The sequence below is a fragment of the Bubalus bubalis genome, chromosome 5 (assembly GCF_019923935.1).
Source record: "Bubalus bubalis isolate 160015118507 breed Murrah chromosome 5, NDDB_SH_1, whole genome shotgun sequence".
Lineage (NCBI taxonomy): Eukaryota > Metazoa > Chordata > Mammalia > Artiodactyla > Bovidae > Bubalus > Bubalus bubalis.
Window position 1 is genome coordinate 85,232,128 of NC_059161.1, and position 13,727 is coordinate 85,245,854.

At 35.5% G+C, this 13,727-nt stretch overlaps 1 long non-coding RNA gene across 1 annotated transcript in view; it reads left to right on the forward strand.

Moving 5' to 3' along the window:
• Positions 1 to 13,727, forward strand: part of LOC112584985 — an 88,105-nt gene that overhangs the window by 10,968 nt on the left and 63,410 nt on the right. The window contains exon 2 of the long non-coding RNA XR_003109277.3: positions 4,411 to 4,571. This is a non-coding gene — a long non-coding RNA (uncharacterized LOC112584985). The remainder of the gene's footprint in view (positions 1 to 4,410; positions 4,572 to 13,727) is intronic.

Below are 13,727 nucleotides of genomic sequence, written 5' to 3' on the forward strand. Positions count from 1 at the left end.
TGGTTTAATCATATTGTTTAAGCACAGTATACTTTAAATTTCTTTCACCCCTCATTGCCAACTTGAGAATATATTTTGGCAAAAATCAAATAAATAACCTATATATGTATGTGTATATTCTTTTATTTGAGTAAATATACAATAATTTAATATGGACTCTTCATTTTGAGCAATGGCTATAATCTTAACTGAGGCTCTAGGACCAATATTGTATTCAGAGCTTAACCCTATGTCAGAAGATGAAAATGTAGGCTTCCATTTCTGTTTTGCTCCAGCCAAAAGTCTGTGGGATATATCTATCTTGGGAAAGGAAAAAATAACTCAAAATGAGTTTTATAAATACTGACTTTCAAACTGAAAGTGTTTTGCCATTTATTTCTAGATCTTTTGAAGGGAATGATGGAATAGAATCCTTTTTCAGTTAATAAGTATTCTAAAATGCTAAAAATATATATTAAGTCTAGAAGAAAATTGGAAATTATAACTATTTCTGTTGGTGGGAATGCAAACTAGTACAGCCACTATGGAGATTCCTTAAAAATCTGGAAATAGAACTGCCTTATGACCCAGCAATCCCACTACTGGACATATACACCAAGGAAACCAGAATTGAAAGAGACATGTGTACCCCAATCTTCATTACAGCACTGTTTATAATAGCCAGGACATGGAAGCAACCTAGATGTCCATCAGCAGATGAATGGATAAGAAAGCTGTGGTATAATATACACAATGGAATATTACTCAGCCATTAAAAAGAATACACTTGAATCAGTTCTAATGAGGTGGATGAAACTGGAACCTATTATACAGAGTGAAGCAAGCCAGAAAGTAAAACACCAATACAGTATACTAATGCATATATATGGAATTTAGAAAGATGGTAACGATAACCCTGTATGCAAGACAGCAAAAGAGACACAGATGTATACAACCATCTTTTGGACTCTGTGGGAGAGGGAGGGGGGATGATTTGGGAGAATGGCATTGAAACATGTATAATATCATATATGAAACATATCGCCCATCCACGTTTGATGCATGATACAGGATGCTTGGGGCTGGTGCACTGGAATGACTCAGAGGGATGGTATGGGGAGGAAGGTGGGAGGGGGGTTCAGGATGGGGAACACGTGTACATCCATGGTGGATTCATGTTGATGTATGGCAAAACCAATACAATATTTTAAAGTAAAAAATAAAATAAAAATGGAAAAAATAATAATAAAAATAAAATTTATGAAACCCAAAAAGAAAAAAAAAAGAATGACAGCAACTTTTAATACAACATATAGTAGTAGTTCAACATTCTGAATTATTGAAGCCTCTTTCCTGGGGAAATAAAGACAAATATCTATTTCCTTCACAAAAGTCTTTTATCAGTCACCAATAATTACAGTATAATTTCTCCCCAACTGGTGTAGTCTGTAGAAATATTGCTAAAATCTCTCTTCTGTGACCAAGATAGACATCACTAATCTACCTTGGCACATTTCCTGGGGAAGCACACCACTAAGAATCAACTTCATTAAACTAACAGGGAGTGTGTGTGTGTGAGTGTAATACTAAAGCACTTTATCATGACTTCCTTATGCATATCCTCTCCTTTAAAGGTCAGGCAGATTGAACTTTAGTATTTGTAACATAGGCTTTCATTTATGGATTCTGTAGTTTCCAAAGTGATTTACTAAGCACCTTTACAGTATGGATTGTACTGCATTTAATATATATTCTGCTCATACCTAATATTTAAGAACATTATGATACACAAAAAGAAGGTTATATATGCATGTCTGAGCAAATCTGACTGACTAAAAGTATTTCAGAAAACTAGTACTGGTAAAAAATAAAAAATCAATAATAATACAGCAAATATTCAATGGGACAAGATCTGTCAATTATAAATTCAGAATGCAAACTTTGTCTAAAGTACACATTTAATATTCTTGAGGACACTTTAAAAATATTTTTAAACATTTATTTATTTGGCTGTGTTGAGTCTTGGAGCATGCAGGATCTTTGTAGTATCATGTGGAATCTTTCTTCGTGGCACATGGATGCTCTGGTGTGGTGCCTGGGCTCAGGAGTCACAGTGTGTGGGCTTAGTTTCTCTGTGACACGTTGGATCTTAGTTCCCTGACCAGAGATCAAATCCACACCCCCTGCATGCAAGGCTGACTCTTAATAACTGGACCACCAGGGAAGTCCCACTTGTAAAATTTTAAGAGAATACTCACTAGTCAACCATGCTTTCAAAGTTTTCCAAAAACATAGCATACAGCATACAAGAGAGTGTATACATACATACAGCTTTACACGGCAAGTCTCTCCCACTGATAGAATTAACTTCAGTAAAATATTTTTAGAACAGAACTTTTATACTATAATGCAGTTTTATTGTTAATGGTGATCACTGTGCATTATAGCAGTGGAGGAAAATAAAGAAGACTTAATTAACAGACCAAACAAATGTAGATGAAGAAACCCTAACATGTGTTAGTGTTCCTTCAAATTGGTACGCTAATTATCAAGTTCGCAGTGTTTAATATATTCCAGTCTCTTCAAAAAACTATATCTCCTTTATAGTGGCTTTGGAATCAGAGGCTTATGTAATCTTTGCATATTTTAAGATTTTGTAGGGATGATCATTTTTTAAATGTGTGCCAGCAGTGAAAACTTCAGCTAAATATGGAATCTATCATATTCTAGTGTTTAAATAAATTATCCAAACTTCTTCCCTAACACTGGGAAATGTTAGAAAAGAACATTTGTTTGCAAAATAAATCAATTGCTATAAAATATTGAGTATGAAATGAAAATGTATAATTGAGCTAATCGCCATATAGAAACTAAGACAAAGAAATAGTCCAATAGTGTTTTAATATGAATAACATTAGTAATATTTTAGAATAGATTTGTATAAGAAATCCCCAAAAGAGGGTAAGGATTCCTCTATCTGTAGTCCCAAATTATCTTGTATTTATTTTTGTCATAGCAATATTGTATCTTATTGACAGGCCATTCTTGAAACCAGGCACTGAATTATTCATTTATTGAAGCTTTATTAATATATACTTTGTATTCATCAAAGTGCTCATATACAAAGAGTACACTTTGATGAGCATTCACAGATGAAACAAACACCACAATCAAGATAATGAATACATCCATCACACTGAAAACTTCCTTACGCCTCTTTTTACTTCTTCCATTACTTCCCTTCCCTTGCCCATCCAGAAGCAACTATTGATCTGATTTTTGTCATTAATTTGTAAGTTCTAGAATCGTATATGAAAGAGATCATATAACATACAGTCTTCTGTCTGACTTATTTTATTCAGGATGCTTGTTTTGAGATTCAAAGATGTGGTTGCATGTATCAATATCCCAGTTCTTTTATGACTGATAATATTTCTTTTAATGGTTATGTTACAATTTGAATATGTTTTTCTCTGTCTGTGGATATTTGTGCTGCTCCAAAGAAAGTTTCCATGGATATTTATGAACAAGAATGATATGCATATAGTTTTACATTTCTCTTTCTCATTCCTATATATGGAATAACCAGGTCATATGGTGGACATATATTTAAATTTTTAAGAATTTCAAGCTTTTTTCCAAAATGATTTTACCATTTTACATTGCTACCAACAATCTATGAAAGTTCTAGTTCTTCCACATATACTACATAACATTTGGTGTAGTCAGATTTTATGGTTTCTTTTGTCATTTTATCAGGGATATGGTAATATTTCCTTGTGGTTTCAGTTTTTGTTTCTCTAATGACTACTATGGTTGAGTAAATTTCCATATATTTATTTTTCTTCTTATACATTATTAGTGGAGAATATATATATATATATTTTTTTTTTTAATTAGCCTCTTTGTCTTCTTATTTTTGAGTTATAAGAATTCTTCATATATCCCAGACATAAGTCCTTGGGCAGTATGTTTTGCAAATCATATAAAAATAAAAGTACAGGAAAGTAAATACCTTTTTTCATAGTGATACAGAAATAAAAAGTTCCACTATAAATTCAGCTCTGGGTGCCAAATACCTAAGGTATTTTTAAAAGTGTTAAGTATCTAAGGTTATGAATAGATCTGATAATAAAGAGAATTACTCTAACTTATGTTTTATTATATCCAACAACCTCCCAGTCTTTACCTCAATGAGCATAAGTAATTATGTCATAGAAGAACCTCATAATAAAGGAAAATACTTCCCACAGTACCAAGGGCATTTAATATTTTTTCTGGTGGTTGGTAGAACATACTCTGATATTATGAATGTGAAAAGTATGCCTAATTTTAATTGTGTTATTTTGAAAACTTTAGTCAACATATACATTTCTTGTTTTTGACTATAACTTGTAAAGAGCTTTGACGTCCTCACTCCCATTCTTACAGGAAAAGACATGACAAACTGCAAGTCACTGACTTCTTGGGACTCTCAGAAAACTGAGTTTACAAGGTGGACCACCACCCCAAAATCTGAAGAAATGAGCACATCCAGAAAGCATATTTGAGATCTGTTTCACTGAAGGAGAAGACACTAGACTCATAAACCAGTAAGTACATTTAATGGTGATTTTGATAAACTGGTGGAGGTTGAGTGTGGACTAATGTAAGAGTAAAAAACTCCCCAGGGTGACAATCTTAGGTGTCTCCTACAAGTTCTGGGATTTTACTTCCATAAACTCTACCAGCTGATCATGGTTAAGATTCTAAAAGCTTTCATGACTGTGGCAAAGAGAGGGCAAGATAGAAAAATGGAAATCACTCAGTTGGAATAGCAAAAAGAAAAAGATTAGAACAATTTAAGGGACCCCAAACAACCTCAAATGTATCACTATTGGCATTATAGGGGTTCCAGAAGGAGAAGACAGAGAAAAAGGTGTTGAAAATCTATTTGATAAAATTATGACTAAAAAGTTTCCAAACCTGAAAAAGAAAGCAAATATCCCAAAACAGGAAGACAGAGGATCCCAAGCAAAATGAATCCAAACAGACTCAAAGCAAGAAATATCATAATTAGAATAGCAACAATTAAAAGAGAGAACTCTAAAGACTGTAAGAGAAAAACAGTCATGTACAAGGAACCCCCATGAAGCCATCAACTGAGTTTGTTCTGAGAAGCATAAACTCAAAATGGATTAGAGACCTAAATGTAAGACTGGAAACCATAAAACTCCCAGAAGAAAAGGTAGGCAGAGCACTCCTTGACATAGGATATAACTTTCAGGCAAAAGCAATGACAACAATAAAAATAAAAAATGGGACCTGATTAAGAGCTTTTGCACAGCAAAAGAAACTACTAAGAAAATGAAAAGATACATACAGAATGGGAGAAAATATTTGCAAATGATGTGACCCATGTGAGATTAATGTCTAAAGTATATAAACAGTTCATACAACTCAATATCAAAACTACAATAATCTGTTTTTAAAAAGAGCAGAAGGCCCGAATAGGCATTTTTCTCCAAAAGACATATAGATAACCAATAGGAACATGAAAAGGTGCACAAAATCACTAACCATCAGGGAAATGCAAGTCAAAACCCAATGAGATATTGACTCACACCTGTCAGAATGGCTATAGTGAAAAAGACCACAAATAACAAACATTGGTGATGATGTGGAGGAAGGAGAACCATGGTACACTGTTGGTGGGAATGTAGATTAGTTGCAGCCATTATGGGAAATCATATGGGAGCTTCCTCCGAAACTAAAACTGAAACCTACATATGATACAACTGTTCCATTCCTGAGTATACATCTGAATAAAACAGTAACACTAATTCAAAAAGACATATGTACCTCAATGTGCATACCATCGTTATTTAAAAAAGCAAAGATACAGAAGCAACCTAAGTGTCCATCAACAGATGAATAGATAAAGAAGATGTATATACATATATGCAATGGAAATTACACAGCTATAAATATGAATGAAATTTTGTCATTTGCAAAAAGCATGGAGTTTCACAGTGGGCATTATACTTAGTGAAATAAATCAGACGGAGAAATATATTTACTGTATGTTATCACTTATATATGGAATCTAAGATAGGAAACAAAAGAATGAATATAAGAAAACAGAAACAAACTTACAGGTATAGAAAGCAAACTAGTGATTATCCCACCAAAACAGAAGCATAGACTTTCTTCTGAAACTCACATGAAACATTCACCAAGATAGAACACATTCTGTACCATGAAACACACCTTGACAAATTAAAAAATCAAAATTATACAAAGTATGTTCTCATAGAATTACACTGGAAACCATTAATAGAAAAATATAAGAAAAAGTATCCAAATATTTAAAGACCAAACAATACACTTTCAAGTAACATTTGATCAAAGAAGGCTCAAAGAAATTTTAAAATATTTTAACCAAGTTAAAATGAAATTAGATCTTTTTAAAATATATGGAGTGTGGCAAAAGCAGTAATTAGAGGAAAATATGCAATATTAAATGTATACATTACAGAGAAGATAAATTTAAAACCAACAACTTCCATCTAAGAACTCTTGAACTCTAGGAGAAAGAGAACATTTAAACTAAAGCATGAAGGAATAAAAATAATTAAAATTAAAGTACAAATCAAAGAAATTGAAAATAGGAAAATAATTTTTAAATTATTAAAGCAATAAAACTAAACACTGATTCTTTTAGAGGATATATGAAATTGCTAAATGAATTTTAAACAATAATTAAAAAAAGAAAAACAAATGCCAACTAAAAAAATTATATGATAAATTTCTAGCTTGGCTAACCAAGACAAAAAAAGCAAAAAACACAAATTATCAACATCAGAAATGAGAGAATGTCATCAGTTCCCATGGACATTAAAGTGATAATAAGCCATTATTCTGAACAAGTCTACACCCACAAATTTGAAAAGTTAGATGCAATGGACCAGTTTCTTAAAAGAATGAAACTACCAGCTACGCAACTCCAGATTCCAGTCTCTGTCTTCTCTACTCGGCAAGGTTACGTGCTGTGTTTGGATACAAGTTCCCTGTGCCAATGGCAAGAAACTGCCTCCAGGCAGAGAACCAGGTTGATGGTAGGGCACTTATCATTTATTTGTCTTCCTTCAGGAATTAAATTTATGCCCTATTGTCCAATTTAGAAAACAATTTGGTTTCCATTTTATGTCTATTTCTATAGTTATTTATGGGAGGAAGCTATTCCTATCCCAGTTACTATCATGGTTAACTTTGATAGAATTTTTATTTTATCTCTAACACAATCTTGAATTTACCTTACCCTTTTACCACACTTGTGACTTTTGTTGTTGTTGTTCAGCTACATACAAGTCATTCTCCTAATGAAAGTCAAAACATTATAGATTTCCTTTTCTGTTTGTTTTTATTTACATCATACTCTCAGTGCTATATGATACTTTATTAGCCACAATTCAAATCCTTGTCTCTCTTTATGGGAAAATATATTCAGGGAAGTAAACTGAGTTTTCCACATTCATGTAAAGAGAGCTGGAATGTAAACCAAAGTCTCTCATTTCTTTCTCTTCTCCCTTCGTGGTCCACTAAAAAGAAAGAAATAAGTAAGATAGGTTAGAAGTAGAATTGAGCAAAGAGAAATAGCATTCTTCTGAAAAGGGACACAAACATACTTGAAAATCAGCGTCAGTAGAGAACTTTAGTTAAAAAGCAGTTCTGTGATGGTCTATTCCTCTAGTGTCGTCTGGATTATTTTATCTCAGAATGACAACCATTCATGAGACATCTCAAATGTCTCCCTTAGCTAAGCTAGCCTTGCCCAGGTGGGGTAGCACTGAAGGCCAAAGGACGGCCTACACCAAGCAAGGTCACGTCTGCCCGTGGCGTGTTCAGGCTCCCGCCCTTGGTGAGGTTGATGGGTAGAGCTCTGGCTGTGGACTGCGGACTGAGGTAGCCAGCTGGCGTAGGCTGGGCCCAGGGTGGGTACTGTGCCTTCTTGGGTTCTGCCAAGGCCAGAACACAACCCCTGAGATTATGACACTACTTTAATTGAATTTCCCATGTTCCTTTTTACCTCCAATTTGGGTCTTTTTGCTTTTGAAAAACATTGAGAAATTCAGTTAAATGCTTTTGGAATTAAAAAAAAAAAAAAAAAAGCTTGACAAGTTTATATGCCACAGAGAAAAGGGGAGGAGATGAGGCGCATGGGAAGGCTAAGAGACACATTTAGTAAGCACCAACACCCAACTGTACAGTATGCAGCAGCTAAAATAGAATCCTCTCTTCTTCAGTGTTTTTCTTTAATCAGCATCTGAGAAGCGTAAATTACAAAAGCCAGTGTCTGCATCTTCCTAAGGGCCTCCGTTTGATACGTCTGCCAGCTTTCTGACTCACCAACATTCCATCCTGTCTTTCTTAGAACAAACACTTAATGTTGTTCCCAAGATGTTTACAATTTAGTCAGTGAAGCTACCATATACTTGAGCAAGTAGAAAATGTCTATTTATTTGCCCCAATTATAGAATATTTCTCTAGCCGATAGTCTTTTCTTTCCAAAAGCATCCCCAGGCTTTGGAGAATTTCCGAGCCTAGCTCAGTCTCACCTTCAATAACAGCTTGCGTCTGAGTTTGCATGTCCTCGAGGAATAGGAAGCTTTGGCAGCTGTCTAAGGCCTCTGTGATCATGAGGAACTGCGTCACACTGCAAGCAGCTGTCTGAAGTGCTCTTCCTTAATTATGAGTATTGATTGTACTCACTGAGCTCCATCAAGAATTCCATTTCCATATATAGTACTAACTGCCTCTCTTTCTTTGCTGATTTAAAGAACAGACAGATGTCTGCTCTTGGGCTTGATACAACTGCCCAGTAAATATTTCCCAAGGCTTTCCTTTGCATGCCACAAATATCTATAGCATTTGACAGGGATTGCATACACAGTGTTACAAGAAGCACCACATTCACACATTTCTCACCATTTTTTATCTCCATTCACATGGTTAAGAATAAATCAGAGATTGATTCAGGAGTTGTTTTTATGCCTACCTTCTTTCATTCCACTATATCACAAGACCTAGCAATAAAAATTAATAATGCTTTCAGAATGTTTTCCTCAATAATTATATTTTTATGCAGATAATATTTAATAGTTTGTGAGATTCGCTATTCATTTTTTCTTGAATGATTATTTCCATCAATAAATGTTTACAGCATATTGTGTATGTGCCAGAAGTATTAGACACTGAATATCCAAAGTATAAAAGGTACTCTAAGGCCCAGGCAGGACAACCTTGAAGGTAGACACTATTCCTTTTCCAAGCATAGTTTAAGCAATTGAGAAGTGTGATTCTTCAAGTAATCTAATATTGCAATGTTACACTCAACCGTGTCTGATTCTTTGCAACCCCATGGACTGTATAGCCCGACAGGCTTCTCTGCCCATGGGATTCTTTAGGCAAGGATACAGGAGTGGGATGCCATTCCCTTTTCCAGGGGATATTCCCAAGCCAGAGATCAAACCCAGGTCTCCTGCATTGCAGACAGATTCTTTACCATCTGAGCCACCAAATAGAAATAATTTTTATTAAATTCTATAAAAAGGATGCTTACCTGGTTTTGCCCACTCTTGACAACAGAATCTTAAGAATATTAGCTATTATTGTTAGGTAGTATCTGCCAAGGACATAAATATAGTGAAAAAAATCCCTTGAAGGATTTTTTTTAATGTCAAAGAAAATAAAAGTATTAGTCAAGACTGATGAAAGCTTCAAAAAATGAAGATCATGGCATCCATCCCATCACTTCAAGGCAAATAGATGGGAAAACAATGGAAACACTAACAGGTGGGTTCTTTACCATCAAATCACCAGGGAAGCCCAGTGCTTGGATAGTGCCTGGCATAATGGGCACTCAATAATTATTTGTTAGATAAATGAAGGAAGGGAAATGACTGATAAGAGATATCCCACAATTACTCTAAAAATTCTTCGATAAACTACTTCAGATTAATTTTATTTAATTTGCATGCCAGAGCTTTAACATATATATATATATATATATCAATTCAGTTCAGTTCAGTTCAGTCACTCAGTCATGTCCGACTCGTTGTGATCCCATGGATCGCAGCACAGCAGGCCTCCCTGTCCATTACTAACTCCTAGAGTTCACTCAAACTCATGTCCATTGAGTCAGTGATAACATCCAGCCATCTCATCCTCTATTGTCCCCTTCACCTCCTGCCCCCAATCCCTCCCAGCATCAGAGTCTTTTCCAATGAGTCAACTCTTCGCATGAGGTGGCCAAAGTACTGGAGTTTCAGCTTTAGCATCAGTCCTTCCAATGAACACCCAGGACTGATCTCCTTTAGGATGGACTGGTTGGATCTCCTTGCAATCCAAGGGACTCTCAAGAGTCTTCTCCAACACCACAGTTCAAAAGCATCAATTCTTCAGTGCTCAGCTTTCTTCACAGTCCAACTCTCACATCCATACATGACCACTGGAAAAACCATAGCATTGACTAGATGGACCTTTGTTGGAAAAGTAATGTCTCTGCTTTTTAATATGCTATCTAGTTTGGTCATAACTTTCCTTCCAAGGAGTAAGCATCTTAATATATAAAAATTTGAGTTATTTCTTTCTCTCTGAAAAATGACTTAAAAAGTCCAAAAAGAAAGCAAATCAATAATGCTAGCAGTTTAGGAAAACAAAATTATATTTTTCATCCGTGTGCCCAAAGCAGGGCATCAGGAAAACTGCTCCTCATAACACTTAAACAGAGAATCTCAATACATGCTTCTAAAGCCTCTGGGACAGTAGAATAGGGTGCAAATCATACACTGGCTTCTAACGTTTCTACCCAGAAGGGACACATGACATGTTTACATTGCTCTAGAAGAAACTGAAAAATTTGTGAAAAGTAAAGTACCATACTGAGATTTTCTTATAGAAGTATTTCCAGCAGTTTTGAACTCTGTATGTACATAAAGCACCATTGTCTGTAGGAGGGTCAGCACACTTTAGTCCCTGGGCTAAGTGTAGCCTACTGCCTGAATTTCTAAAGATTTACTGGGACATAACCGTACTCATTCACTTATGTATTGTCTAGGCCAGCTTTCAAACTACATTGCCAGCTGAATAGCTTAAAAAGAGACTATGTGGTCTGTAAACTTAAGATATTTACCCTTTAAGTAAACTGCCTCAAATTGTATATTCTCTACTATTTAAAAGCATACTTGACAAGTTACAAATAGATTTACTAAATTCCTAGTAATCTTGTCATTGAATGTATTTCCAATAAATCAATGATATTTTTATTATAAAAGAGTGCTTCATTCCATAAAAAGGAGGAGAATTCATTAATCACTGGATATTGTAGAATGTCAGTTCTATTCAAATGTGGATTCTGCTTCTTCTAGAGTCCTATGATTATCTCTAAGTGATCCCAAAGTGATAGAAAGTGCTAAAAAGGGTCTCATATTGCATTAATTGCCTCTCCTAATAACAGTAGTTCTGCATAGACTCTCATCCAAAACATAACTATTAATTCTGAGAATTAAAATTTCCTGAACACATCAAAGTGACACAGTGCTCCGAGCATGCTATTTTTTTATATTTCTTTTAATCCTCTAGAGCAGCAGTCCCCAATCTTTTTTGGCACTAGGGACCAGTTTTGTGGAAGACAATTTTTCCAGGGACCAGGGGAGAGGGTGGGGATGGTTTGGAGATGTTTCAAGTGCATTATGTTTATTGTGTTCTTTATTTCCATCATTATTACATCAGCTCCACCTCATAGACCATCAGGTGTTAGATCCCAGAGGGCCTCTGCCTCTGCACCACAGAGGTGGACAGGTACATGACCCAAGGAAGACCAATGAGAGGCCCTCTGCAGCGATTAACATGAGCTCTGGGACAGGGTCTCTAGGTCTGATACAGTAAAATTTAGGGATCAGATAATACTGGGCCTGTGGTCGGGGATTGTCTTAGTTCAAGCTGCTCTGACAGTACCATAGGCTGGATGGCTTAAACAATAAATGTTTATTTTGCCTAGTTCTGGAGGGTGAGAAGACCAAGGTCAAAGTGTCAGCCAATTTGTTTCCTGGTGAATGCTCTTACAGATGACTGCTTTCGTCCTGGATTCTACCAAAGACAGAGTGTAAGCTCTCTGGTCTCTTCATATTAGAACACAAATCCAATAATGAGAATTCCACCTTCATGACCTCATCTAAACATAATTACCTCCCAAAGACCCCACCTCCTAATAGCACCTTAGATTTAAGAATATGGTTTTAATATATGAATTTGAGTGGGGAGGAGCACAAATATTCAGTCCATAGCAGGGATCATCCCTATCAGACCCTGAGAGAGGAAGAACACAACACAAAGGAAACAGAAACTATAGACAAAAAGAGACAGAGATGGTTCTGAATATCTTGTTTAGTTTGGTTTGTTCCAGCACATTTGAACTATCTTGTCTTGTACTGTACAGTGAGAAACTGATATCTTTAGCTTCAGGGTGTTTTTGTTTGTTTGTTTCATGTCTTTGAAAATAAGATATTTCAGGGAGAAGTAAAACATTAAAGATTAAAATTGAAAGAGACACATTTCTATTGTTCATTGCAGCACTGTTTACAATAGCTAGAACATGGAAGCAACCTAGATGCCCATCGAGGTACATATACACAGTGGAATATTATTCAGCCATAAAAAGTAACACATTTGAGTCAGTTCTAATGAGGTGGATGAACTTAGAACCTATTATACAGAGTGAAGTGAGTCAGAAAGAGAAAGATATACACCATATCCTAACACATACATACAGAATCTAGAAAAATGGTACTGAAGAATTTATTTACCGGGCAACAGTGGAGAAACAAACATAAAGAATAGACTTATGGACATGGGGAGAGGGGAGAAGAGGTTGAGATGTATGAAGAAAGTAACATGGAAACACCCTACCATATGTTAAATAGATAGCCAATGGGAATTTGCTGTATGGCTCAGGAAATTCAAACAGGGGCTCTGTGTCAACCTAGAGGGGTGGGTTGGGGATGGAGATGGGAGGGAGTTTCAAAAGGGAGGGGACATATGTAAACCTATGGCTGGTTCATGCTGAGGTTTGACAGAAAAGAGTAAAATTCTGTAAAGCAATTATCCTGCAATAAAAAATAAATTAATTAAAACAGTGTTGAGGATTGAGGAAAAAGGAATTTTTTGCAACTTTTTTCTTGATTGAAGATTTGATCATTGAGTAGGAAAAGGGTATTAAAGGGTACCAAGCAAGAATAATGTATAGAAAAAGGTGTAAGTTGGAAGATTAATTTCAAAAATTTTCCTCAGTCCTAGTGAGAGGGTAACAGGCAGGAAGGCCAGGAGTCTCCAAATGGAAGAAATAGGCTGCAAGTGTCAGACATTTTTTATCGCTCTCTTAAGCATCAGGAGGAAGTGAACTAGTGTTACATTTTTTTCCCTTCTCTATACAAATTTAAAAAGAGGTTTCTCTTAAAATTCTGTGCTGTCATAATGACACCTGGTCCCACCTGAACTTAACTTTTCTCAAGCCTTGAGCTAACCAGTGCATTTTTCTAATGGAAATGTCTGTCTTAAGCTATGTTAATATGCTGTGTATTTACCCCAGACTCTGTCTTCAGGTCGGTTCCCCCTAAAGGCTCAGAACCGACTTGCAAACCCGTATGTTATACTCATGCATTGTTCTCTTACTCTATGTTAATGAAACTATATATTTGTATGGAAATCTG